The sequence below is a fragment of the Poecile atricapillus genome, chromosome 3 (assembly GCF_030490865.1).
Source record: "Poecile atricapillus isolate bPoeAtr1 chromosome 3, bPoeAtr1.hap1, whole genome shotgun sequence".
In the NCBI taxonomy this organism is placed as follows: Eukaryota; Metazoa; Chordata; class Aves; order Passeriformes; family Paridae; genus Poecile; species Poecile atricapillus.
The window spans coordinates 65,329,959-65,357,779 of NC_081251.1; the positions used below are offsets into that span (position 1 = coordinate 65,329,959).

The 27,821-nt window shown below is 37.8% G+C and overlaps 1 protein-coding gene and 1 long non-coding RNA gene across 4 annotated transcripts in view; one reads left to right on the top strand and one right to left on the bottom strand.

Moving 5' to 3' along the window:
* The window catches only part of PDE7B (phosphodiesterase 7B), a 168,602-nt gene that overhangs the window by 116,136 nt on the left and 24,645 nt on the right, over positions 1-27,821 (bottom strand). The window lies entirely within an intron of this gene.
* On the top strand, positions 1,306-27,613 carry LOC131576894 (uncharacterized). The gene is made up of 3 exons (XR_009277096.1): positions 1,306-1,409; positions 19,419-19,508; positions 27,502-27,613. It is a non-coding gene; the product is annotated as an uncharacterized LOC131576894 (long non-coding RNA).

The window sequence follows — 27,821 nt, forward strand, 5'->3', positions numbered from 1 at the left end:
ACAGTCAGCCTAGGAGATTTTTCACCACTATCACTGCAGCTGGAAATACAGGAGAAAGAGCTTCTGCAGCAATTGCACTTGTGTTGCTAGTAAAAGTTCATATGTGCACATCAGTGGGATGAAAAATAAACTGCTACCAAACTGCTCAGAGCATCTGAAAAAGACCTAGTTGGATCCTGGATGTGTAAAATGGCACAGAAATACCGCAGGAATTCACTTTTGCTCATCCAAAGAATAGAGTTGTTCGCACAGTTTTGCTGTTAGCAAATGTTTTCCATGAATAAGAAGTGAGGAATGATTTCAGGATTTAGGCTTTAGGATTAAACTGGGATTTTACCACAAGTGCTATGAATTCCTCCCAGGACTGGAGAAGCTTCCTCTGCCCTTTTCCTGGACTGGCTTACTTCCTTTCCCCATTTAGGTTTGCTCTGCCTGCTTGTACATTGTGATTGGTAGTGTGAGATGTGGCCAAAATCTCTCCAGACCCAATCCTTTTCCAAATTAATTTTACAGCAGCTGCTCATTCCCTCCTGAAAACATTTAGGTTGGCTATAGAATCGGCGAAGAATTGATCAGGAAGAAGAAATAGGAATTTGGCATTAGATGCTGGTTATTCTACTTTTTAATTTCAACCAGTCAAAAAGCAGAGAGAAACGGAGGAATTACCTTGGGCATACCTGAGTGTGGGATAATTTAAATCTCAGTTTGGACTTCATGGCTGAGGCTAGTATAGTATTAGTTGGACTGGCTCTGCCATATGCAGTCCTGGATGTTGGGCTGGTGAGTTCACAGAGGCAGTGCTGCTGAAAGTAATACCACCAGTGTGCAGTTTCCCTGAAGTGTGAGAGCCTTTGCTGTTGAAAATCTTAAAAGAACTGTTGTGTTCTAAATTGGTCAGATTTAACAAAGAAATGGGTAAATACAAAATTCAACCCTCTGAGTATTTGTTGGACATTCATATATTTTGAATAACTGAACTCTGGACTAGACTGGGTTTTTTTTTTTCTTGTTTGTTTTTTTTTTTTTTTTTTTTTTTTCTCTTGCTGGAGAAAAGGAAAGCCAAGGTGGTTTCAGTTAATAATATTTTCAGAAATAGTGGTGCGTTTCCACAAAGAATTGCAGCCTGCAGTTCACTACACATTTTTTTTTGTATTTATATAAGAAAATGAATTAATAAATTATCTGCTCTCTACTCCCTTTTTTGAGATCAGATATATGCCATGATATTGAGCCTGTTACACAAGCTGCAGTGTAGTAAACTAGAATGGAACGTACACGTCCCCCTGGATGGAAAAGAGACTGAATCATGGAGCAGCTTAAAGTGGAGCTTAAAATAAAACAAAGTGAAAAATGAGAATAGGAACAAAAGGACATGGGATTCAGAAGAAATGTGGCATGGACTCAGTAAGGTAAGTAAGTTGGAGAACTTGAGACCAGCCTGGATGACTCTGACAGCCCAGTACCACTTGTCAGAAAAGGGAAACACTGAAAGGCACAGGCACCATCTTCCCAGAGAAAGGCTCTGTGGGAGAAGGGTGCTCTCAGGCAAGATGACCACTTTGCAAGATGCTATGAGGAGTACACAGGATAATGGGCAGCCATCTGCAAGAAGCCTTGTACCGAAACAGTGCAATTAAAACTGCAACAAAGCAGGGCATAACTATCAGGAAAACAGTTCATGCAGAGAACGGATGGAAAATCTACTCTGCATACGAATGCAGTAACACATCTTATGTTACTTCTCTGGTATTACGTGATCATTCATAGGTTGGGTTTCCATTTCCAGCATGCCTGGGCTCACACCAGCTGCATTTGAGGATTTGAGATATGTAGCAATAAACAGGGTGTATATACCCCAGACAGAATATGCTCTTAGTTCATTGGGGAATTTTGTTTTCTTTTTTAATGTTGTGGAGAAAAATTTACCTATGGAAAAACTGGTTTTGAAGTCATTCCATTTGACTCCTATCTGTATGATAAACTAATGCATTACTCATTTTAAGGAGGAAGATGCAAATCAAGTAATTGAAATAAATGGGTCTAAACTGTTTGACAAAATTCAGCAAGTAAATGTCTGAAAGTGTTTCTCATGAAAATTGCAGTAAGTGGCATGTTAGTTTTCTACTTATTAAAGGCATATAATTAACAATGATCTAGCATTTAACTATTTTAATCTTGTTAGATTGTATAGTGTTATAAAAATATAGTAGGAATTTTTCTGGCATGAAATTTGAACATGTGTAATTTTGACCTTTTAAAGCTGCAGATAACCAAGTTTTCTAGTCAGTTTAAAAGGTTATTGGAGTAGGAACCATATTTATAGGCTTCTTCACTCTTATCTGTTTTGTTCTGCGTGTCCTGAGTATGGTGTTCAACACATGTCTCTTCCAATATTGCAATAATCAGGGAGGTACTTGATGTACATGAGCAGAAAAGCATGACAATAAATATTGCATCATTTTCTTTTTGCAGGAGGTGACGGGGATTATTGTACCTGCAAATAGAGATGTGTTAAGTGCACGTTGGTTGCATGCCAAATGTTTTTTTAGAATCTACTGATTCATTTCTTTAAAGTTACCTTCAGTTAATATGCTTTGCTCTTACCAATAGTAGATGGAAGTAGATTCCACATAGTTTGTTGAAAGATCTTTTTCTTTCTTTTTTTTTTTTTCCTAGAGTACTACATGTAATTTCTTATTCCTTTAGAAAGTAAGGTTAAAAGGTATACTCATAAACACCACTGATTAAAAGAATTTAAGGCAGAGCAAAAAGCTTCTATGCTTTTATGAATAAATGGATAATCTCATAGGCAAAGAAATGCTACTGTTATTCCTATTTCTATTTCCCTATTACGTTCCTTTTTCCATTACCTTTTAAAAGTACTTAAAAAATGTTCTCTAATATGTAAAATCATCATTCCATTTGCCTAAGGATTATAGATGTAAAATCTGCTCATTTGAAAACAATGGTTCTTTGTAAGTCTTAGCAAACATCCATAAAAACAACAGGCCACCCATAAATAGCTGAAATCTAAGGGCAGTATTTCAGAGCCAGACCACATGCCTTTCATCTTCATGCTGCATAGGAGCCTTTTTAGGTTGATTCACTTGATAAACTATCAGAGTGTAGGAACTGCAGGATATCCAAGGCATAGTGCTTGCCTTTCTGACTCTCCTCTCTGACAGGCCAAAAGAAAGTACAGGAACTACAAAAGCAGACTGACATGTAGTCTCTCTTACATGCAGCCTTTCCTGCATCATCTCCTCCAGAATAAAAGCCTTGTTATAACATCTGCTAGTGATTAAATCAATTTCTATGCAAAACAAGGAAGTTCCCTACTAATACTCTGTAATCTTGAGATGCGCTTAAATGTCGAATATTTCTGAGTTTTTCTGAATCTTTATCCATGGTCTTTGTTGGCCCTAGCAAACAAAATAAAGCCACTGTTTTTATTTGTTTACAGACAAAAGCTCCTTTTCTCTATATCACACTGTATTTTAATTTTAATAGGCCCATATTTGATCATTTTTCTCTGGAGACAGTAACTGCAAAAGCTTACCCTATTCATGTGATCTTGAATCGATAACTCCGCATTCTTCAAGAATTTTACTTAGCCTTTCTTATATGAAAGCATGAGTATAATGAATACAGCTTGAGAATTATATGTATAAACATTCCCATTGGTAGCAAACACTACTAGAATCTTTCAGCTAATGAAATTGCCCAAGATCTATAAAAAATTGTGATTTGTTTTATGTACTATTTCGCAAGGAATTAACAGTTCCTATAATGATTATAGATAAAATCTTACACTTACCTGAAAATTTAGACCTACATTAGGCAAGTCAAGGGTTTCACTAAATTGGGCTGAAAATAACTACACTTCCCTTGAACTGGCATGTATTATGTGTATGTCCATCCACTTGCAGCTATGGTGTAATCACAGCATACTGATGACAGCCTTTAAAATACTATTAGAAGCCAGAATGCTAAATTTTTTGCTATTCAAATTACTATTATTACATTGCAAGCATTATATTGCAGCTGTACTGTATTTCATGAGTAAAGTTTCAAGCTTCCCTATTTAGTATCAGCATTGATGCACACTTAAACTGAAAATTCAGGTTACCCGAATGATTTCTGCAGGGTAGAATAGCTATATCTGGGCAGACTTGTTCAGAGAGCTCATCCCTTTCCAAGTTTTCCCAGTGAAAGGGAAGGTTTCTCTTCCCTCCAAGAAATTAAAACATGTTGCTCAATTAACTTTTCAACACCGTCGCTGTCAATCTCCAGCAGAACCCTGGCACTGCATTTCACTCTGGAATCTACCACGCTGTAGACCCTCAGCTAGTCTGAACAGAAAACACAGCAAACTAATTGCAACTGAATTGAGCAATAATTGCCAATGTTGCCAGTAGTCAGCATCTTGTTTGTGGCCTAAATAGCCCAAGGTGAACCTTTAGGCAGTTCATTTTATCACAGACCTGTGATTTAATATGGTTAAGAGTGGTTTGAAATGGATTAATGTTGCTGGAAAGTGGATATAGCAGTTTAACTGCTTTGTTTTCTTCTTGAGTCAAGGAAAAAAAAAATTTAACAGTGTGTGACTTCATTAGGGAGGCGCCAGTAGCCCTGACCCCCATGAGATTCTGTCAGTGTTTCAATACAGCATCCCTACTTTTAAGTGTTTATAACAGGGACACTGGGAGCCAAATCCAGAATTACTAAGCAATAAAAATGTTGGGTTTTAATAAGCAGTAAGTTATAGTCGAGTGTGCATTAAGGGGTGAGGCACAACTTTCAGGCATGTTCTGAAGGGGTGCAATCGCCCAAAAAACATTAAAGAGCAGACTAGTTTTTTACTCTCATGGGACAAATCCGTATTACAGTTAATTTTCTAGTTTACATTTAAGAATGTAAAACATCTGTAGATTACCTAATGGATCCTCCCACCACAGAAACAGCTCTAAGCAGGAGGGAAGATGGGAGGAAAATATCAATATTAGGGAAAAGGCAAATATGTTCTCTCTATTTATTGTTGCTCTGATGTGAGACATCAAAGTTCTTTGTATTTAAAACATTTCCTCACCACATAATTATCTTTTCTCCTCTGAATTGTAGAGCTGGGCTGTTCTCCTAGTTGTTTTATACGGTCACAGCCATTTTAACTTTCACTTTCCATTGAAATATGTAATGGGAGGAAAATATGGGATTACTTTGTGAAAATTTAGGTCTCAACTTCAACCACATGTTTTTGTCACATAATTCCCACTGCTCTACTGGATCAAAGCCTTGGAAGCACCAGCTGACACACCACTCTCTCCAATAAGCAAATCAAAGGTCTGTGGGAGAATGAATCTCCTGAAAAGTATCCTCAGGCTGTTCAGAGCAATGTGGGATGAATTTTGGCACCTGCTTGTTTGTGTGTGCCCGCTGCATACCATATGGTTTGCAAACAAAAGCGCAGTCTCAGGAAGGACAGGAAGGCTGAGTGAGCTGACACAGGCATCTGCCTAACAAGACTGTCCCCCTGACTGCTCCCTGAGCGCTACCAAGCATCAGCAGCCACCTGCTTCTCAAGAGCTGGGCATTCCTGGTTCCCTAAAACATTGGAAAATACTGAGGCAGTCCTGTTTCATCCTTTCTAGAGCTTATTTTAAGGAACAGGAGTTAGTGAGAACAACCCATGCCGGGAACATACCAACAATTAAGTAATGTGCTCACGAGTCCACTGCTTTCACTCACTTTCTGGCGCACTTAGATAACAGAACCGGCACTGGACCGAACAAACCACATAGGAGAGAGGTTGACAACTCATCAAACAAACCTGAAAACACATGTGGAAGGTCTTGTCAAGTTGACAGGTTCAGCAGAAGTGAAAATAGAGCACTTGCACCACACACTGCCTGCTTCTGAAGCTAGTAGGGTCTCAAGGACAGCTGCTAAATGACTGCAGAGTTCTCCATCTTGTTAAAAGGGAGCTTTTCCCTTTCTCATTTCTCTCTCTCTTTCTTCTTCCTCCTTCCCTAAGGTAACTTTGTCTGACATCCATAAGGAATTGGGCAAATAAAACTTTGTATGAACAAAGTCCTTTCTGCAACACTTTGAGGCCCCAAGATGCTCTAAGGAGATCCGGGCCCAATGGCTGTCCAAAGAGGACATCACCAAAGGCTGGCCACAAGCCCTCTTTTAGCTGTTTAGATTATTTCAGTGTGTCACAAAATGAACAGCTCATGTCACACAGTATATCCTGGGTTTATTGCCAACCACTTACAGTTTCACTCCCAAATCTTTTCCTGGTTATATTTTTCAAATATTTTGAGCTGTCCTGCATTGGACTTATTTTTAAGCTCTTTCTCCACTACAAGTAATATTAATATATAAGTGCTATCTTCAATAGTTCTGCAAAATTGGCCCGATAACAAAATTTTGTGGGCACCTGTCCAGCATGTTACCAAACAGATACTGTAAAAATGGGCATCTATTTAGCTTGTTAACACATGCTTCTACAGTCATAGCTATCCATTAGAAGTACTCATTGTACTTACGTGTAATACTCATTGAGAATCTCACTGGGAGATTCAAGAACTCTCTGGATTCAATTCTGTGCTGTGTGCTCTAGGATATGCTTGAGCAGGGAGGTTGGGCCAGATGACCCACAGTGGTCCCTTCCAGCCTGAGCCATTCTGTGGTTCTGTGATACTCTTACATCACTGCAGCTTAGAAGAGGAAATCAAACAAAAAACTGAGTGACCTTAGCACTGAAAACATGGCTTTTATGAATTCAAGCACAGCCAGCATACATCCTGTTTCTATGTAAAGAACATATGGAGCTAAAAAACAACAAGTGTTGTTTTGACAGGAAAAATTTGCATTTCAAAAATTGTCATATTAGACATTGTGGAAGAACATCCTCTGCACTAAAAGAAAGTGTCATTCGTACTAATGTCTCTTTGTCAACTTTCAAAGTGGGATTAATAACATCTGGAGCCATACATATGCCATTATATTATCAGAAAATACTTAGATGCTACTGCAGTAATCCCTATGAACATATTTTAGATACAAGGAAATCCACATTATTTTGACACATTAGCTACTGTTTCCAAGGCTGCAGTCTTTTGGAGTAATGCTAAAAAGACTAATTTTCTCCCTGAAAATAATTCCCAGAAGCAGAGTGTTTTGTTTTGTTTTGTTTTACGTGAGGAAGCATCAGTTTGAAATAGGTGTATTGCTGACAAGTATTGCACAAAGCTACTCTTTTCTTTCACTTCTGAACAGTTTCTGATTATAATCTCTTAGCCTAGACTACATCCATGCTTACCCTTGAGAAGGTAAAAGAAAAGGACAAAATACCTGCAAATGTTTATTTTACTGTGGTAAAACTCATCATAGGAGTTCACACAAGGAATGAAATGCCCAGGAGTTTACACAAGGAATTAATTGCCTGGGTATCTTCCTTCTTCTCTGGCAGCCCCAAGGCCTTCCCAAGTGATTTGCATGTTGATTCTCCACACAAAAATTGTACAAGCTTTTCATTCTAAAGAGGCTTATTTTAGACTGCAGAAACAACTAGAATAAAAACCAGCAAAAACACTCAATGGGAACAAAATGTTCCCTGATCTGCACTCAATGTCTTTTAGAGCCATCAATCTCTAGTCTAGAGAAAATAAAGCTATCATAGTTTCATAGCTATCTGCAACTGCTGTCATAATCCTGTTTTGAGAGCAGGTAGGCAAACAGGTATGAAATTTTATTATACAGCTCACTTCCATGTGTAATCCAAACAATATCTTGATCATATTGGAGGGTTAGAGACCTCTAAAGTCACTCTGCTGCAAGAATTTTACCTGCCAGACTGTTTTCTTAACAACTTTTCATCAATAAGAAACATGGAAGTATTTTAGACTTGATTATGAACAACTGCATTTTGCAGTAGAAAAAAGGTCATATACCTCACATTTTAACCACAACATGCAGCAAAGCACATTATATAAAACAGGTAATATTTATTAAAAAAGGCAGGGTACAAATTAATTTCATAGACTGCCTGTGTACTAAACCAGCTTCCTTTGTAATAGAAACAGGAAAAAGAAAGTAGTTACTATTCTTTCAGGCTTTGCTAAGAGGTGACAGCACCTACTGTTTATTGGATCTAAATGAAGGTCAGAGAAGGACTTGGTTGAAAATGGTTCTCTCCCTTCATCTGGATTTATTCTCTTGAAGAGAAGTCTTCATGCTCTAAGTAATAAACCTCAAGAATTTTGCAAAAAAGGCAAAGACATGTCTGTTGTTACTCCCTATCCAACTGGATACTGCTTTTTTTTGGGAAAAACTGAGAACTATACTTCATCTATAGAATTAAGAAATTTTAACCTGTTAACCTCTGTTGTCATGGGAATAATCTTAGATTGTTTTTTGGCCTGGCTTTGCTCATACTTTCCACTCTTACCTGCCAAAGTCAGCATGGTGAACATTTTACTGGTAGAGTTTCTATCATATATCCCCTACCTGTCTGTTCAAAACCAGACAACACATTTCATTTTTTTGTATTAATCAATTTGATTCTGACTAATACACATGGCATCATCTCTCTTCAGTGTCTGTTACCAGTCATACCACACAGCTGAGTTTCTTGCAGTGGCATTTCAAGCAATGTGACTAATACCTGCCATATATAGTTTATTTTTAACTGGTCCCCCAAAGGGAAAACCGTGTTAATTATATGTAATTTCATTCTCAAAAGATTTTATTCTTGGATCTGTTTGTTTTTGTCTTGTGCTATTTAAGTGTGACTGCTATTATGTATTTACGTTAAAGATGGGATTCAAAACCAATTGGTTTTGAATTTTTTCCTTTAATTCCCAATTTTTATATGATAGGCCTCAGGAAAAAGAATTCTCCCTGTATGTTTTCAAACAATTGCTAAGATACTGAATGTCTTACCAAGTTATTTCTTTAAATGAAGTCTCTATATTGGTAGAAGTCTATTTTATAATAAAACTTCCAAGAATTAACATGCACATCGTATTTGAAACTATGGTGGGCCTTTTTGAATCTCACTTGAGGGAACTGAGCTCTAGATTTTTATGTTCATAAAGGAAGAGAGAGAGAAATTTCTAGAGATGTATTTAGTCCAGCTGATTACAGAGAAAAGCCTGGATGCCTAATTCTTGATCAAATGCAGTTAGAAGGATTTAGCTGACTCTTAGTGTAAACACTGGCTGTACGTTTGGACCCTAAAATCAGCATTAATCCTGAATGTTAGAGGTTGGATCTGCACAGCTGGAAAAATGTTTTCCCAGTTATCACATGACAGTGAGGTGGCTGTCAGGGAAGCAGAACTAAGGGAGTTGCAAATGGTCTCACTGGGATGTGGGGTATCCAGAATGTTTGGTCATAGAGGGAGGACAACATGGACTGTTTAATAACTCTAAACTCACTGTGTTTTTGTGAAGGAATTATAAAGATGTTTTTAATACTGCTATGGCCCCCATTATTAGAACTAATTAACCACTTGGGAAAAGTACAAGGTGAATAGCAGAATAGAGCTGTGAGGCCACTAACAGCTGAAGGAAAAGATGCCATTTTCTTCACAATAAAGAGAAAACCTTTTCTGAAGCTAGATGTAAATGCTGCTATTTCTGCTCAGCTTTAAAAAATGATAAAGCAGCAAGCAAAATAATGTTTCTCATTTTCCTATTTGATATTGTTATATACTTTTGTATACAAAATACAATCCTTATAATGAAGTATAAAAATACAGTTATAATTTCAAGGAGGTAAAGGTTGCTGAGTAAATTGTACTTTGTGTGAAGCAGTGATACATTTAGAAGTTGTTCAGTGCAGCGACAGAGATCAAGGAGCAGAAGCACTTTTCTTGCCAGAATTTGAAAGAACTTCTTCTAAAAAAAAACATTTATACATTATTATGGCATCTTTAGCATTTACATATGCCAGGCCTTTGTCATTCTTTACAAATGAGTCATGTTTTCCCATATATTGCAATATACCTGAGCCACATGACTCTGATAAAATTTCACTCAAAGTGGTACATCCACGTAATTTTTACAAGGAAGAGCAATGACTTTTCTTTACAGCTTTTAGAAACTTTGTTTAAACTTACTTTCCTAGCATTTTCAAAAATTCTTTCAAATCATATTTTACATATTACATAAACAATAAAGCTGTATCTAATTATCTTTTCTGACTTTATTTTAAAATCTAAAGGTGATGTTAATTTCATATTACATGATCTTAATTAATAACGCCAGTGAAAATGGTGTTCAGTGCAAACAAATTTAAGTGGAAATGTGCCGGGTTCCAATTAAAGGAGGTTCTGAAGTACCCCCTGTTTATATGGAAACACATGACATTTGCATTTGGATGTAAACCCATGTTGCTCAGACACATCTGTATTATGGATGCTGAGGCATTTCTCCTGTTTGAATGCTGGCAATGAAACACTGACCTATTGAGGTGACTGCAGCAGGTGTCCTGCTGAGACTGACATGAACAACGTAATGAGGTTTTAAGAGGTCTCTGCAAGCGAAAAACATTTGGTGTCTCTTGTGATTTTTATAATTTTTTTGTTGTTGTTCTTTCAATTTTTTGTTCAGTTTTTATTTACAATATTATTTAACATTAGCCTTGAGACAGGCAAGACTTTACAGTTAGGTACTGTACAGATGGGAAAAGGAGGAGAGGACTGCTCACACGAACTTGCTAAAGGTCACCAGGCCACTGAAAGAGCAGGGAGTAACATTCCAGTTGCCTGTGATTCTGTGTGTTATTTCTTACATTAACAGTGTGACGACATTTATCTTGTTAAGTAATGGATGACTAAATAGAGGAACTAATAGTGCTGACTGATGAGCACTCTCACCTCATAAAGTCAACTGAGCAACTTAGGCCAGAAAAATCAGATTTGAGGGGAGGTATTTTGAAAACAAATGCCACATTAGATCAGAAACTCTGTGAAGATTTTATTCTTGAAAGGCATCTGGGTGACTTAAGAGCATGGTAATTAAAACAGTCCTTGTTTTTTGTTGGGCATTTTCTTCCTTATGAACCTTCAGCAAGTAAATCCAGCAGACACAGGTAATATTTTGGTCAGCAGGAGAGGCTCGGTATGATCTGCAGAAGGAGTAAAGACCCTGGCTGGTACAGCAGTGGTTGTTGATGTAAAGCTGACCACACACACCAACCCCCACCCTCCTCCTTCCTCATCTGACAGCCACTGGATGAGTCCCTGGAGTATTAGCCAGCATCACACATTTACAGCAAAAGGAACTGTAGGGAGAGGGTGAGCACTGCCAGCACTGCAGATCGGATGGTCTATGCAGTATTTTGCATTGACACATTCATTTTGCATGAAACTAATTTGATTTGTACAAAAATGTGAATGAGGACTCCCCTTCAAGGGGAAACTCAGAAGGGTTTGTCCTCAGGAAATGTCTGTTTCCAGAAAAATCAGATTTGGTAACAAGACATAAAACTGAAACCAAAGAGATTCCATTTTAGAAAACACACACCAAGCAAAAACTTAAGTTGATAAAACCTCTAAGTCAAACTAATCTTCCCATCTGGGTGTACAGTAATCCAATAGGAGGATAAGAAAGTTATTGTGTGGGCTTTTCAGTGTTTTTCTTGTGTTTTGTGTGATATTTCACAACTGTCTGGGGCCTCCTTTCTCAGTGCATTGGGAAACATCCACTGCAATATTAGATTCTGTAAATGAAAAAAAATAATACTTTGCCAGAAATGTTAGATTTCTCTAATACTAAGGAAGTTGGCTACTTGAGTAGCTCAGTTTTCAGCCATTGACAAATTGATCTACAGAGGACAGACAGCCCTCTTTAGCCATTGGAAATCATACTTCAGCCGAATTAGAAGGTCTGCTGACACCTGGGCTAATGCTACTTAGAAATTCCGGTTTTCACAGACAGGGACTAATGTGGACAACACTCAGCATCCCCCATTGTGCAGACAGAAGAGACAGCAGCCAAAAGAGATAGCAGCCATCAACTCAGATCCCAAGCAAGACTCAACCTCACTTTTCTGATGAGCAGAAAGGCAGCTCTCCTCTCTACACCTAACTCCTAAACTACTGTCGTTAAACAAAACCAGTCTTCTATTGCTTTAACCACATATGAGTTAAATAACAGGTCCTGTTCATCACTGAATGTCCAAAAATCAAAGCCATAACACATCCATGACTTTCTGGATGTTACTGTGATAACATTCAAGGCTGACTGTTCACCTGTGTTCAGTCTCTGCTCTGCTGCTGCTGAACTCTTTTGCTGGTGCTCACTAGCAACATTTCCAAATATGACATGGGCCAGCATGGTTAATGTTTTGAAGTGTGGTAGTTTTCCCACTGTTATAATCCTTTATGGGAGCAACCTCTGTCCTAAGTTCACCTACCTTCTCAACATGGAGATTTGACATTGTTTGATCACACATTTATTTTTATCTAGTGACTGTATAGAAGGGATTAAAAAAGCCTATTGTAATAACACAGAAGCCTGGAATAAGACTAAAAATGTGTTATTCCCATGGAAAGGATGTTAATCCAGTATCAAAAAGTGTTTAGGTTGTGATATCTTTGGAAGTTTACGGATGTCACCTTACAATGGTGTGATAGCTATGAATGGTCTGACTGAAACTAAACAAAGGTAAAATTCAATGTCATCCTGATCTTGCTTATCCTTTACACATTATATCACAATAAAGCAGGGAATTTCAAAACAGTAAATTGCTATAATCCCAATGGAAAATCAAGGATGGAGAATTTCCTGTCCTTTGATATTTAAAATCAGAAATGCCGATGTTTTCTTTCAACTTACTTTTATTGGTTTTGCATAATAGTTGAAACAATACATAAAATAAATATTTTATAATTTTGTTCCTGAACATTTTCACAAAATAAACACAAGATAGTGCAACCTTGTCTCCTCTGTTGGCCTTCACCACACGTGTCCAGGACATGAGTATCTCCACCCACCAGCCAGCTACATAAATGATTAATACGATATTTTAAAAGGGAAAATTGGGAGAGTGCGAAGACTGCTTGAGAAGAGATAGCGGGGAAAGTATGGTTTTAGAGGGTTCTTCAACAATCTCTACCAAAGCCACAAGGCACAGTGAAAACTCAAGGCTTCTTTTAAAAAGTGCTCAGCCCTCCATAGCTAGACCAAGCACAGCATACTAGTCACAAAAGTATATATCCAAGGCTTTTTCTAGCTGTGTTTGAAAATTTTGTCTAACCTGAAAATTTTGTCTAATTGTTTCAAGTCCTGGCAACTCGTATCTTACATCTAGGAGACCTGATATCTGTCACTCAGCAAAAAGGAATGAACTATCTTACCTCACCTCCTGCAGAGATTAATAACAAAGAACACCAATAGCCTTTATACCAAAACACTGATACTTTCAAAGTCTGCCAGAAACACTCTTTATCCCATGCATTATCACAATAAAGCATCTTTGTTCCCAAAGAGAGAGCATCATCAAGCCTTCGAAGAAACACATATTGCTGGCCAGTGATCTCTGCTTATAGAACACTAAAATTACCAGGTATCTTGACCTTCTTCTAAACCAGAGGAGGTTAGCATATTTTTAAACTTCTTTACACCTTATTCAAAATGAAAGGAAAATATTTTGCCCAGAATACAGTATGTACATGAACAAATATGAATTTATATGTGAAAACATGAACAAGCTACAGCCTCAGCTCTTCAGTTCACAATGTTTACCCATCCTTCTGAAGAGCAAACCAAGGAACCGGTAGCAACAGTTCTGGATTACAGAAGAGGTGGAGACCAGCAGATCAGACTGGTCTTTGGACAGAATTTAGAATAAGGACCAGAATGAAAAATTTAAATTCATGCTTTTGTGGAAAGTACTTTCAAATATAATCACAAATTAATACTTTGCTACATAGTCTTTTTACATCAGTTTTTTGTATCTGATGAGTTCTTCCATTAAAGACAAAGTATTATCTAGAAAATAATTATCTGCACATCGTTTTCTGAACTTTACAGTTAGGACATTAAGGTGTTAGGTGTTTGCTATCTTAGCAAATTATGATACCAGGGACGGTTCTTTATGGTCTACTGGCACAGAACAGTTGACATCAATCATACTAAATTTTGTGTAGTCTCCAAAGCAGCCCACAGTGACAAATGGAGAGAGACCAAGCCCACCCTGGGAGGATGAAATTGCTGTGAATCAAATCAAACCCCATAGATTAGCACAGTCCTCACCATTGCTAAAATATAGCAACGCCCTGAAACTGTCTGAATTACTGTGAAACTGCTTATCCCCGTAAGCCTGGCAAGAAAGCCAAGCTCAGAGCCTCCCTTTCCCTGTTTGCAGTGTGAGGTTTCTGTGTTTAATTACCTCACAGAGATGTTGTGAGGCCCACCTACATAATGTTTGCCAAGTAATGTTTGCAGAGCAGTGTATGGCACATGAAAAGTAGGGAAGTGAGCCAGGCACCAAGGTGGAGATGGAACAGGCGATTGAGCTCTGGGTTCCTATGCTTCTGTTCACTCCTCTGGCAGCTTTTGCACTGAGGCTACAGACGTTTAGGTAGCACAGCCTCACAATGCCTCACAATAAATTAATTATTTCCTTGGTATAAAGCGCAGTAAGGGCCCCTGTATAAGACCACCCTGTTTACAGATGGCTTAGAAGTGGCTGCTGTTTTCTGCTTCATGTTACATCCTGGCATGGCTACTGCCCTTGCACAGAGAGTGGCATGGATTTTCCACGTAGTTACCTGACCTTGGACGGTTTTAGCTCCTAAGGAAACTGCTTAGGAAATATGTGCAAAAACAGCGTTGTTAAGGGAAATATTGTTACTGAACTGTAGCGGTCCTTACCAGTGACTATCATAGCGATATTTATGCACGTGCGGAGAGGAATTCACTGCAGGCTCACAGCAATCGGGGAAAGCCAGGCCCATCTAGCATGAATGGTGTCTGTTCAAGCAGGACACAATATTGCTACTGTTGCAGACAGCTGGGAGGAAGTCTTAGAGAGGCATCATCGTCCACCAACTGCACACTGCTGTGTGACAGCTTTCAAAGAGACCAGCAGGAAAAATCTCTGCTTATTAAACAGTGGCAAACCCTGCTCCTCCCTGGGGAACCATGAGAGCCAGGAGACAAAAATTCAGTTGCCTTAACCATTCCCTCCAGAAAACAAAAATATCCTAGTATTTAGAGTTCCATTTTACCTTGCCTATATTGGCTCAAATGCATTAAAAGGGCTGAAATTGCAGAAAGCTGGCCTGTGGTTTTTGAATCCTGAAAGCCTAAGCAGGCAGACATGTAGCTGTAATCTCCATGTATCTCCTGTTCAGGCCATTTGGCTCAATTACTCTCAGAATGAGCTTGCTTGCTGCTGGCATCCGCGCACTTGCAAAATGCTCTCAGCACAGGAGCAAAGACTGGTCCAAATCCAAATTGAAAGTATGTAGTGCATAAGGTGTGAGCTGTCCCCCCTGGTTTCATTACTACTCACACTAGGCAGCCTTCTCTGTTATTTCTTGTTATGGATGCTGTTATGTACAACTCCTGTGCTTTAAAACCAGTAAGCACGTCCAGGTTACTCTCCAGGAGATGACCAGCTCCTGGAATTTAAATCCACTGTACCATTCCCGCTGGGCAGGGACTCATGAAAGCCCAAGTGACTTTATCTGGTGGGAGAGCCAGCTTTGAACACAGGTATTCCTGAGAGATGATAGTGGTGGCAAAATACAAAACTTGCTGAAAGTGACTTCTAAGAGCTTTGTTCATAAGCTTTCTGTGATTTTAACAGCTGGCCTTACTGGACTATATGGAGCCATCTCCAGAAAATCCTGCCTGTCTCATGTGGGAATATCTCATTTGAGAACTGGAATGGGCATTAGGGCCCACATGCCCTAAAGGTCTGTGCTTAAGGCTCTGATATAATAAACATAATTTAATAATATACATAAATATCTCATCCAAAAACAATGTGGCTGCCTAATGTGCCACAAAAGGCATGAAAATAGCGAGTGCCCCCTCTTTTACTTAGCTGGCAGTTAATGGCCAGCTCAGGACAACAAAAACTGTTAAGCTACTGAAGTGCACTGATTTTGAAATAACAAATCAAGGACTGGTTTGTAATAAGGAAAGAGAAAATGTGCAGCATTTGGCACTAAGGGTACTGTCACATGAAAAGGAAAGGCTGTGATTCAGATTCCTGACTCTGCTCCATATTTTGCATTAAATAGATATTGACCAATAAATATAAGCAATCCAGAAAGAAAAGACTACAGATCCCTTTGCCTCCTAACACCATTGTTCAAATCACAAAGAATGAGATCTGTGCTAACTCCTACTCCTGGCCCTGGTCCACTCAGTCCTCAAAGGCACCAGGCAAAGAAGAACATATTCAAGAGGTCATATGGAGCATATCCATACCCCAAACTGCATGTGGTCTGGTTGTTGGGAAGGTAGGAGATACCAGTCTGTCACATACCAAATCACTGCTCTTAAAATAGTATCATAATAGAGAACTGGCTTCAATATAGCAATGATGCTGCAGTAATGTCAGCAGCCTACTTACATAAAAATCCAGTTTTTCTGTGTCTCAACAGAGGCAGGATTAACTAACAAGAAGTTGCACTGTGTGCATTGGACAGAGGTATGTTCACAGAGCCTGTGAAAACAATGATGTTCAAGAGATGTTTTTATTGTTATTTATCCTTTCTACTATCTGAAAATGCTGCTGTCTCAGTTGGTGCAGTTTATAATTGGTTTGTTTTTGTAAGCCTCCAAAAAGCTATTTGAAGAGAATCAGCCCTTTTTACTACTGTATTGTAATGCTTTCAGATATTTTTCTGCTAGAAAACCATGCTTTGGGAAGATTCAGATGCAAAACAATTGTCTAGCATAAAGGGAAGGCAAAAGTAGTCATTAGAGCTGTGGGCAACACAGGCATTTGAACAGCTCCTTAGCAACTTTTAAGGACCTGCAATTTTTATGGAAATGGTTTAAGAGTTTGGTCAGACAGATAGATGCATAATTTGGAAAGAAATTAATTAGGGGTCACTAGAATATAAAATCTTTGAATGTTTGTTTACTAATAATGGGAAAGAGAGGTTACACAGTACACAGGAATTCAGTTCCTATGAAAATATATTTTGTAAAACTCACTGTGGACTAAAGGCAAATACTGATATTCTGAAGTATTTAGTAGCTGATCCTGTTCAAATCAATGCTGTTGTTCTCTGAAAAAATGCTGTAAGAAACTGTCTTCAACAAAACTAAAATGCTACTGCTAAAATGTTGTTTTACTTGCATTTCCAATACTGCATATGTGTTACTGTGTAAAGCCTATGAGAATATGTTTGCATGGCAGATGCTTCACAAAATAAAGCTGTACTGTACTTTTGTTTGCCACTAACAACATCTTGGGAAGTTGGGAGATATGCCAATAATCATGAGGCAGTTATGTTGTTGAGATACACCAATAAGACTTTGAAAGCTTCTCCTATGCAATTTTTCTGCAATTCTAGTTAACAATTTAGTTTCCATAGTAGTGGTGTTTGCTCATTCTTACCAAAACAGTTGACCTGATTTATTAATAAAAGAAATGAGCACAAGTCAGTAACAATCAAGTCAAAGTTGTGGAGTTCCAAGAAGGATGTGGGGAAAGAACAAGCTGCATTTGGTCACCACTGAGCTTTCACCAAATACAAGACCTAGCTAGGACCAGTGCTCCACAGAATCCTAGAAATTTTAAGGTTGGAAAAGACCTCCAAGAACACAAATTCCAACCTTTGATCAAGTACCACTATGCCCACTAAGCCATATCATGAAGTGCCACATCTAGTCATTTTTTGAACACTTACAGAGATGGTGACTCCACCATTTCCCTCGGGAGCCGGTTCCAATGTTTAACTACTCTTCCTGCTCAGAACTTGTTCTTTTCGCTATGAAAATCATATGAAATTTTAAAATTATTTCACAGTTGGATACCAATTTATTCTGTGTTTTTACAGCTATTGTCCTTACATTTTAGGAATACATTTTTAGTCAGTGTTTAAAAGTGAATATATTATAAGGCCCACATGCACTCACTTTTCCAAGATTGCCTTTTTTTAAAAATATAATCACAATAGCTGTGAAAACCTTTGTCAGATATTTCATACAACTTCTGTGGCTATTTTGTATAGACAGAAGTTCATCAGTGTTTCTCTCAACTCATTACAGGTCCAGTCCTGCCATAAGACCACACAAATTCCAATTTAGGCTGGAAATATTTTTTCTTCTATAAAAGTTGAGATAAGAATATATAATAAATCTTTGCTAAAAAAATGTCACGAAGTATGTAATACCATTAAAGACTGTTAAATACATATCCATGATGAAGTGGCATTAGGGCAACCTTAAACCTTATTCTCTAAGGAAATGTCACTGCTTTTAATCTTGTCAAGATTCTCATTGCTATCAAGTTTGAATCTTTGCCTTTATGACATAAATGTTGCTTAGCCTCATTTAAAAGGCACCTAATGACACATGGTAGTTAAAAATATTGTAACAGGAAGAATGTAAAGAAGATATATGTGAATGTATGGATGTGTACTTTGCTTCTGGACAGGGTTGATTGCAATGTTAATTGGAGACTGATGCTGCAACTATTCAGATATAATCATAACATGTAAGAGCAAAGACTCTTTTTAAATTCATAAATTAAAGAGCAGAAGTGTCTGTCAATTATCAATTCTGTCCTCATGTCTACATATTTGGGATGAAACTTACTTCTGAGAACAGAAGTGTTCTCAGTCTTAATTAATTACTGACATACAAACACTACAAACCTTAGATGAAGATCTGTAGATCCAAAAGGCCTTATTTGCTACCTGAGTCTAATCACTGATGGTCTGCTGCAACAGTATATAGAAAAAATGCACACCATATTGGATTAGCCAAAAAGGTAGAACAGGTGATATGATTAGATAACTGACTAGCCTCTAGATGTGAATTTTCTAGTTATAAATCTTATGTCTTTTTTTTTTTTCCAGTACAAACTGCTATGTATTATTGCTAATGCCTAGACTATTTTTCATAGAGAGTGAGCTCTCTATGACAGGGAATCAAAACTATTCACATAACATGATGTGATCAATCATTTTTCTGCATATGGGATTATGCCTGCTATCATATATATGTCTTTTATTTATAGATGAAAAAAAACCCAAACAAACAGATAGAAGACATCAGGTCTTCTACCTTTTTCTTCTGTCTAAATGGAAGCAAAAATGGAATTGAAGTTCCAAAATCAAAATGGAACTTTGTGGGGGAAAAAAAAGTGTGGCAACTCATTGAAATGTGGTGACACACCCGGATTTCTGAAAACATTTTTGGTTTGTGTTTTAGTTTGCTTTTGATCTCCTGAAACTTGACTTAATCGGGAAGAATTTCTTCCTTGAAAGTAGACAGTGTAGACACCAAGAAGGCATGATTATGGTAAGTCACAAACTATTCACCCCTGTCCTCCAAAATGCTCCTCAGTGAGGTACTTGTTATCATCTTCTAAAATTAACTGATCTCCTCAGCTGGGATAGTGTCATCACCATTCTCCAAATTGGGTTTTACACTGCAGTATGAGGCCCATGACACCACTTCAAAGTATGTCTAGGCTGTATATTTCTCTGCCTTGTTTATAACTTGTCAGAACAAATTGTACTGTGGTGTAACAGCTTCAGATCATGACCACACTGATGACTAGTCAAAGCTATAAGATAAATAACTAATTTACTTTATCACAGTGAAGGTAAAAAAACGGGTGTTATCTTTAAACAAGCTACACCAGATAAAGTAATATGCCCTGTACATCTGATACTTGTGTTCTATCTCTAGCAGAGCCTCCAGATTCCTTCTTGCTAGAGATCACTCATCTCGGAGAACCAGAGATTTCCTTATCTGGCTGGCCAAGATGCCAGAGTGATGCTTCGTAAAAGAATCATCAGGATATTGCACAGCATGTGGCTGTGGACTTAATTACCACAGCATGCCTTATCTGGCACACCTTCTCTTTAAAATAGCAGTTCTAATCTTGACTTGTGGTCCTATAATTATACCTTCTACATTGTCCCTAATAAAACTCTCTTTGCTTAGTGTAGAAGGAGGCATTGAAAACTGTCAATCAAATATAAAGAAAATCCTATTAACTAAATTAAAACCAATGTTGATACCTGAGAACCTGAATATTCAGGACATAAAAATATCAAGATTTTGTCCATGTGGCATTTGCAAACTAATCGATTCTGCAACATTTTGCCTTAATAGAAACAACTTGCTTTACTGGCATATGTTTTTAATATGAATACATATATATAGTACAATTAATTTTTTTCTGAATTTAGATAAACCCCAAAGTTTATAGAGCCTAACACTACAAAATATAGGATAAACTTGCAAGCGGGATATTGTGCTTATCAGTACCAGGTTACCCCATTATCTGTCACAGTTTCATTTTTGGTAAAAGAACAAGTAATTCTTCTGCTCCTTAAAATGAAGATATGGGATAGCTAAAACATGACAGAGGCTGAAAGGTGATCTAGAGCCCTCCACTCCAATCTATTTAGAAGACTTCTGCTACAGAGTAGTTTCCAATAACTTTACAAAAAGGACTCTTCACAGTCTAGCCTTACAAGGACTACTCCCACAGATGCCCATCATTCATGCTTTCCCATTCTAGTTTGGTCCTGAAAGTTTCTACAGTAAATATCTGGAAAAAAAAGTATAAAGCTTGCCAGAAAAATTATTCGATATTTCAACATATCCACTTCCCACCTGAACACACTACAACTTGGACATACTCCATCTAGTTTTGGGCAGAAGCAATCATAGCATACGATTTCAAATCTAATCTCTCATTTTTTCTTGACTGTGAACCTTGACATAGACTTAAAGGTATTTTCCAACCTAAATTATTTTATTTTATGATTTTTTCCTTCTAATAGCGGAAACAGGATGCTAGAGAGACAGTGTTTCCATGCTAGAGAGAAAGCATGGGAAACACTTGATAAGGGTGTAATATGTACATTTTACACATGGAAACTGATTGTTACTGTGAAACACAGTTTTAATAGAAAAATAGAACATTGATGAACAATATTTTTAACTTGTAAAAAGACAGATTAAATGAAAACTTGAAAAACTTCAAGCAAAAAGAGCACTGTCCATGCAAAAGACAACCACTAAGTATCAAACTTTGATAAAGAGTTATTAAGCATTTCTTTAAGGGACCTTAATAAATTAACAAAATTGTAGCAGAGGTCCTCTAGCAGCATAACTGGTATGGTGAAAAAAAAAAAAGAAAAAAGATGAACGGACATCTTGAAATATATTAATTGAGAAATAGTGAAAACCTGCTTATTTTCCACTTAACATTATGTTGTTTTCTACAAGACATGCTCATTTCCCATTTAAAATGTCTGCTGAAATAGACTTTCCTTCTTTGTGAAGAGTGTTCTGACAAAGAACTGATGGCAACAAAATAATGTGTATTTTAGATATTTCTGATGTTAACATTTCTCAGCCATGTAAGACTCCTGTTTTTCTCACTATTTCAACACAGACATGTTGGATGGAAGCAGATCTGGTTGAAATATTTGAAAACTTAGAGGTAAGGTGTACAAAACTGTGTGCCTCCCCAGTATGAAAATGACAGTAAAATATTTTTTTTGTGTGCACCAAAATAATGCTCCAGAGAATAGCTATTTTTCAGAGGCATAAATTAGTCCTTAGCCTATTTGTCTGACAACATTTACTAGCTGTGATGAATAAAGGAGTGAAGGACTGATAATGTACAATAAAAGAAACACTTCATAGCACCAGATCTCTGCTAAGTCCCTGAAGGCAATGGAAACCGGATGCAAGCAGAAACCCAGTGATCACAGCAGCTGAGAAAAGTGGAGTAAAAGCGGGAGAAGTGCTCTCAGTCAAAGTCTTGTTTGTCAAACAGAATTTCCAGGAAGGGAGTTGTAGGGACATTCAAGGACAGGTTAAGTAGGAATGTAAGAAAATCATCCAGATTGTAACAGGCCAAGTAACTCAAGAGCTTCCATATAACTACTTGTTTATAAGGCTGTGTGAAAATAATTCTGCCACATTTATCTATACATGGAGAACTTCCTCTAATTAAAAACACTCGAGTTTATAGGCTCCAGGCCAGTGGCAGAAGAATCAATGCAAAATAAAATCTATAAAATACAATAGGGGGGGAAAAACCAAAAAAAGGAAACAATAGTGCAACACAGCAGTACTCTTTGGTGTCACTGTTCCTTTGTTAATCAGGAAAATAGCAAAGTGACCCTACTTAACTTCACTCCAGAAAAGTGTGGAAACACCATTGAGATGACAGCTATCTAGTCAGGCCTCTAAACAAAGGAATCTAGTTTTTATGGTCACATTTGCATACCTCCTTACACAACCATCTGTTTGCCCATGTCCATATTACAGAGAAACACTGACTTTTTTGTAGAGATAGACAATATCCCATTGTGAGTTTGAGTGTAATAACATATGGCAAATCCTTGCCAAAAAAGTACATATTTAAGTAATACAACTGAATAAAAACACAATCAACATTGCTCTTTGGTTTAATATGTAAATAACTGGGATTACCTTCAACCTCCAGGGGGATTTTTGATATCACAGAAATTTTATCAGCAAGTGCCACAATGAGTTTTTATAGTTAAACAAGTGTAATAAAATGATACTGGGTTCTATTTTGCATCTTGAATTTCTGGTTCTGCTCCAGTAGCACAGTGTTAAGCTTGATTTCATTACTGTACAAAACTGCAGAATTGCTAAAACCCAAAATGATTAAATGAAATGTAGTATTTCCAAGTTAATTTATGCACAAAAAACCAAGCTGTCTTAGCAACCTAACAATCAATTCTTGTCAGACAAAATATCTCAGGCAAAAGCCTTGAAATTATTTTCTAGAGGAAAATATTTTTTTTCTTTCACCTGGTGCATTTCATGATTTTTATTAATAATTAATTTTTTAAGAAGTGATATTGCTATTTCTTTCACAAATTTAAACAAGCAGAAAAACTATTTTTTTTGCATCTTCTTTGAAACAGAACAATGCATGTGAGACCATTATTACAGCAATTCCTTGGTTTGTCCCATTTTGCTTTTTTTGTCTCCTGTCCCTTCCAGATAAACTGATTAAGGGGAGAGTTTAGGAAAAAAAAGCACTGGAAAGTTAAAAACATCTTCACAAGAAATGTGGGAGTTTTTTCCCAAAATAAAGATTATTTTTTTTCCAAGAGCAAGAATTGGATAGAAAGATCATTGGCCAAAATTGTGATTTTGAAAGGAATATTTTGGAAAACATCATCCAAATCTCTCAATTTCTTATTTGGAAATAATGGCTATACTTAATGTATTGCAGATATATTATTTAACTGATCTTTTTTTTGTAAATCTGGTGACAAAAGAGTTACCAGATTTTGGGAAGGCATGGCAGTGAGTTATGGTGGAGGGCACTGACCGGCTCAAAACTGGGGCTTCATGGAGTTCCAAGGAATTGCAACCACTTATGCCAGATCTAAATATATCTGCATGTAAAGAATTTCTATTCACTAAAACACTCATACTTCAAACGCAGGTAGGGGCTTGTCATGATTTCTGTATCTGGAGACTTTAATTACAGCACACCTCTGAGGGCTCCTTGAGAAGAGCCAAAACTAGTCTGGTCCCCACCTGTGACAGAAAATGTTTTATTTTTCAGTTTTCTGATGAAGAAAAAAACATGTTCAGAGAAAACAGACCCCTTCCAGTAAAAACTTTTATGAAAACATAGCAGTGAGTAGTTGTACTATGAGAAAATTGTATATGTCTGTGATTGATTTCCATGCTATGAAGGGACCACAGATAGGATCCTTTGCCTTTTTCTACTTCTGTCCACCTTCTTCATATAAACCACCTCCTTCATATAAACCACACCTTCTTCATATAAAACCTTCTTCATATAAATAACAAAAAGAAGGTGATTTTTTAAAAGACTTTGCCTTTTGTTAAAAGAAAGTAATTGAAAATTCTTGAAATAATGCCATGTAGGTAAAACGTCAACCCAAGCAGATATGTAAATAGTCAAAGGATTATATTCCTCTGGGCTGGCTCTAAAAAAACTAAAGCCAGAAAAAGTTTTTGAAAGGAAATCGAGTTTTTCCCGACACATTCCCTCAGCCAGGGAACACTTAGCTGAAGGCAGAACATGACACCACCAAGGGCTGCTCTGGACAGCTGTTCAGGACAGGGCTGCTGTGGTGGGGTCCCTGAAGTTTACAATTGTTCTGATTCTTTTCACAATTAGCAAAAAAAAACCCCAAACAAATGGGGTCACGTTAGAGATCAGAGTAGCTGTCATGGTTTGGGAATGGTATTTTCCAATTTAGTACTCCCACTGAAACCATGTGCCACTCATTTCCCCGTCCCCTGCAGCACTCTGGAGAGAGAACTGGAGGCAAAAAAGGCAAATATCACAGGTTCAGATAAGAACAACTTAGTGGAAACAGCAATGAGATAAGGAAATGAACAGTAATAGCAACAATACTAATGACAGAGGGTACAAGAAAGAATTCACACAGAAACCCCGTGACAGCAGACAATACCAGCTGGCTCCCTCCGGCACCTTTGCTCAGCCAGACCAGAACCCCTTCTCCTTGGAAGAGAGTCTCTTCTCCTCCTGCCTCTGGCAATGACATGAGTGTTACAGAATAACCTCCAGGTCCTGTCTGTGCCACCTCCTGGATACTGAAATCAATTAACCCTGTCCTGGCAGGAACCAGGACAGTAGCTGTTCTCTTTCTGGAATTTGGCAATACTGTGATTTCCTGAGCAGGTTGCAACTGGGCCATTTTGTTTAACTGCATTTAATGGATCTATTCAGCATTGAATTTGCATCTTTCATCTTTGAACTTATTTGTATTTTTGGCCTCCTCAACATCCTCTGGAAAGGAGTTCCACAATTTAACTATGCATTGTGTGAAAAAATACTTCCTTTTCACCTAACTCTGCTCTCTAACATTCTTATTTAGTGTTTCCTCATTCCTGACTTATGGAAAATAGTTCCTCATTCCTGATTTATGGACAATTCCATGCCTTTCAAAACTTCTAGTCTTCTGTAAAATCCTTCCCTTTCTTGTTGATCACACCTCTTCCACTCCATTGTTGGTCTTCCACCTGGAAGCCAAATCCATTCAGGCAGCAATGCCCAACAAACCCTACTGCAACCAGAGCAAGTTGGTTGCATTCTGGCTGAACTGGCTGCCTGACCTTGTCATGGCAATAGGGAACATGGCTAGGATGGATGCATTACTGAGTAAGCTTTACTCTGAGAATCTAGAATGCCATCATCCATCACCATTTCTCTCCACGAAGGAGAGTTCACATAGGTGTCATTTTACATTTCAGAAATGGAGTGCACTTTGGTCCGTGGAAATTACTTCACCTTTAACTTTATGCCACAATTTGTGGGGAAGCTGAGCATACCTTTACCTTATTTCTTTAATATATTACCAAATTCTAAGATGAGGAAGACAACCTTCAAAAACCAGGGAAAAATTCAATTCTCAGTTGCACTTAAATAATATCTTTTTGATGTCTACAAAATTACAAACTCCTAGTCAGTGCCTAATTTAGTGCCTTGCAGGGACCAGGGGGGGATTCTTCCCTTTTTATTGTGGGCAAGTGTTCCTGGTAAGCCACTATTTTAGCTTTGACTGTTTGGAACTGCCATGGCAGTTCATTTATTTAGGCTTGAAATGATTTTCTATAAGAAATATTTGTCTCTGAATTTACATGACATTTCTGGCATCAGCTTCACAATTGCACCATAAAACTGGTTTATTTCCAGAACTTTCACCCTCCCTGTCAACACACAGCTGGAATGGAACAGAAGGCAGACAAATACAGACTATTTGTGGGCTTTAGAGAGAAATGCATTCATCACTAAGCCTGATATGAAGAGGTACAACTGACTTCTTAACCATTTCTCTGCTATAGATCATCTTTCACTTATACTACTGACGCCTCTGAAATGTGTTCTTGAGAAAAAGGGTGAAATTGTCAACCAGTAAAAATCTTGAAGCAATTTCTTTCTGGTTGTAAAAAAGCCTGGGCTGAGTAATTATCAACTGTGTCTATCATCAACTTTAAAGAAAGTTGCACTAAAGTACGAATGCAGAAACTAGCTGTGTTCCTGTAGCACTACTCAGAGTTGAGAGACACGCTGCCATTAACCAAGTTTTAGGAACTTTCTGCTGAACTTTCTGATACCAAAAGTGGATAAATCTGGAACAGCAGCAGCATCTGCTTATTTCACTGCAAAATACATGGATATGACATCTCACTGATGCAGAATGCAGAAAAAGAAGAGAAATGAGGGGATACGGAGATCACGAAAAATATCTAGTACAAGGAGCAGAGATATGGAAGAAATGTGAACAAGTGTGAATGGGAAATGCTGCTGTGCCAGAAGCTTAGAAGCACAGTATCTGTGGAAATTGGCTGAATGAATTTGAGAATACCAATCAAACAAGGAGGAAAAAACTCAATGCTGTAGCAAGAACATGTACTGATAAAAACAAAGGATGAGGTTGATGTTTGACACAGAAAATGGGAAACGGGGATGTGGGTAAATTTGAGGGTGCTTCAGAATCATCATAAATTCTACAATAAAGGAAGTAAAAGGGGAAGTAGAGATAAATTATAAAATAGTAACACCCTGGCTTTCTCAGAAAATCTGATTGGCAGTCACCTATAGCTGAAAGTAGAAGATGATGATGAAAGAGGGAAGAAACACAACAAACCTAAGGCAATCTTCAGTGTAGCCATAGAAATACTTACATACTCATGCAGAATGAAAATATTTCCTTAGTGCAAATTAGAGTAATTTTTACATTTAAATTCTGGAGACAGGGGAGGCAAACTTCATATGAAAAAAATATAAAAACAAAGACATAGAAACTCAATCTGGTAAAATAATTTTAAGTTTCATCAACTTCAAAACTAACATATATGGTAAAGCATAAATTCACACCCTTCAATGCTACTTTCTCTACTTAAATTTGCCTTGGATTGTAGCCAAAATATCATTCATAGGAATCAGATCAACACATCTAGAGTGAAGTCAGAAATACATGGTCATACACAGATGGCAAGAATATTTCTTGCAACCCACAACAGTAAATGAGGACTTGAGATCCCTGTTTTGTGAACATGTAAGAACTAAATGCACTGCCTGAGTCAGAAAATGCTTCATCCTATCACCTGCATTTCTCCCTTGTGTCGTGCACCAACATCCCTTCCACCACTTCACTCAGCTGTGGCTCCGTCAGCTGGTTCTCAAGGAGATCTTAGGCACTGGGCTGGGCAGTCGAGGGGGAAACGGGAGTACCATGCTGGCTATCACTCATACTTTACACCACCCTTCAAACAGGCCCCTTGAGGATATCAGCATGTGCTGAACAGAAAGGATGACAAGATGGACCTCTTCCCTCTGCAGAAGGTATGTCAGCAGGAGAAAACACCCCATCTCTAACAGAAACGGGTCATGATGAAAGACATTAAAAACTTCTCTAGATTCAGTTAAGGAAATGGGACTCTGTTTGCATTATTTCTTGGAGAAGCTTACCTGCCATTGTAACCAATGCTGTTACAGTTTCAAATATGGGTGCAAAACCTCTGTATACTGCAAGAAGTTGATGTTTCAGCTTCTTGTTTACTTACTATCATCTTTTTTTGCCTCATTCAATGCAG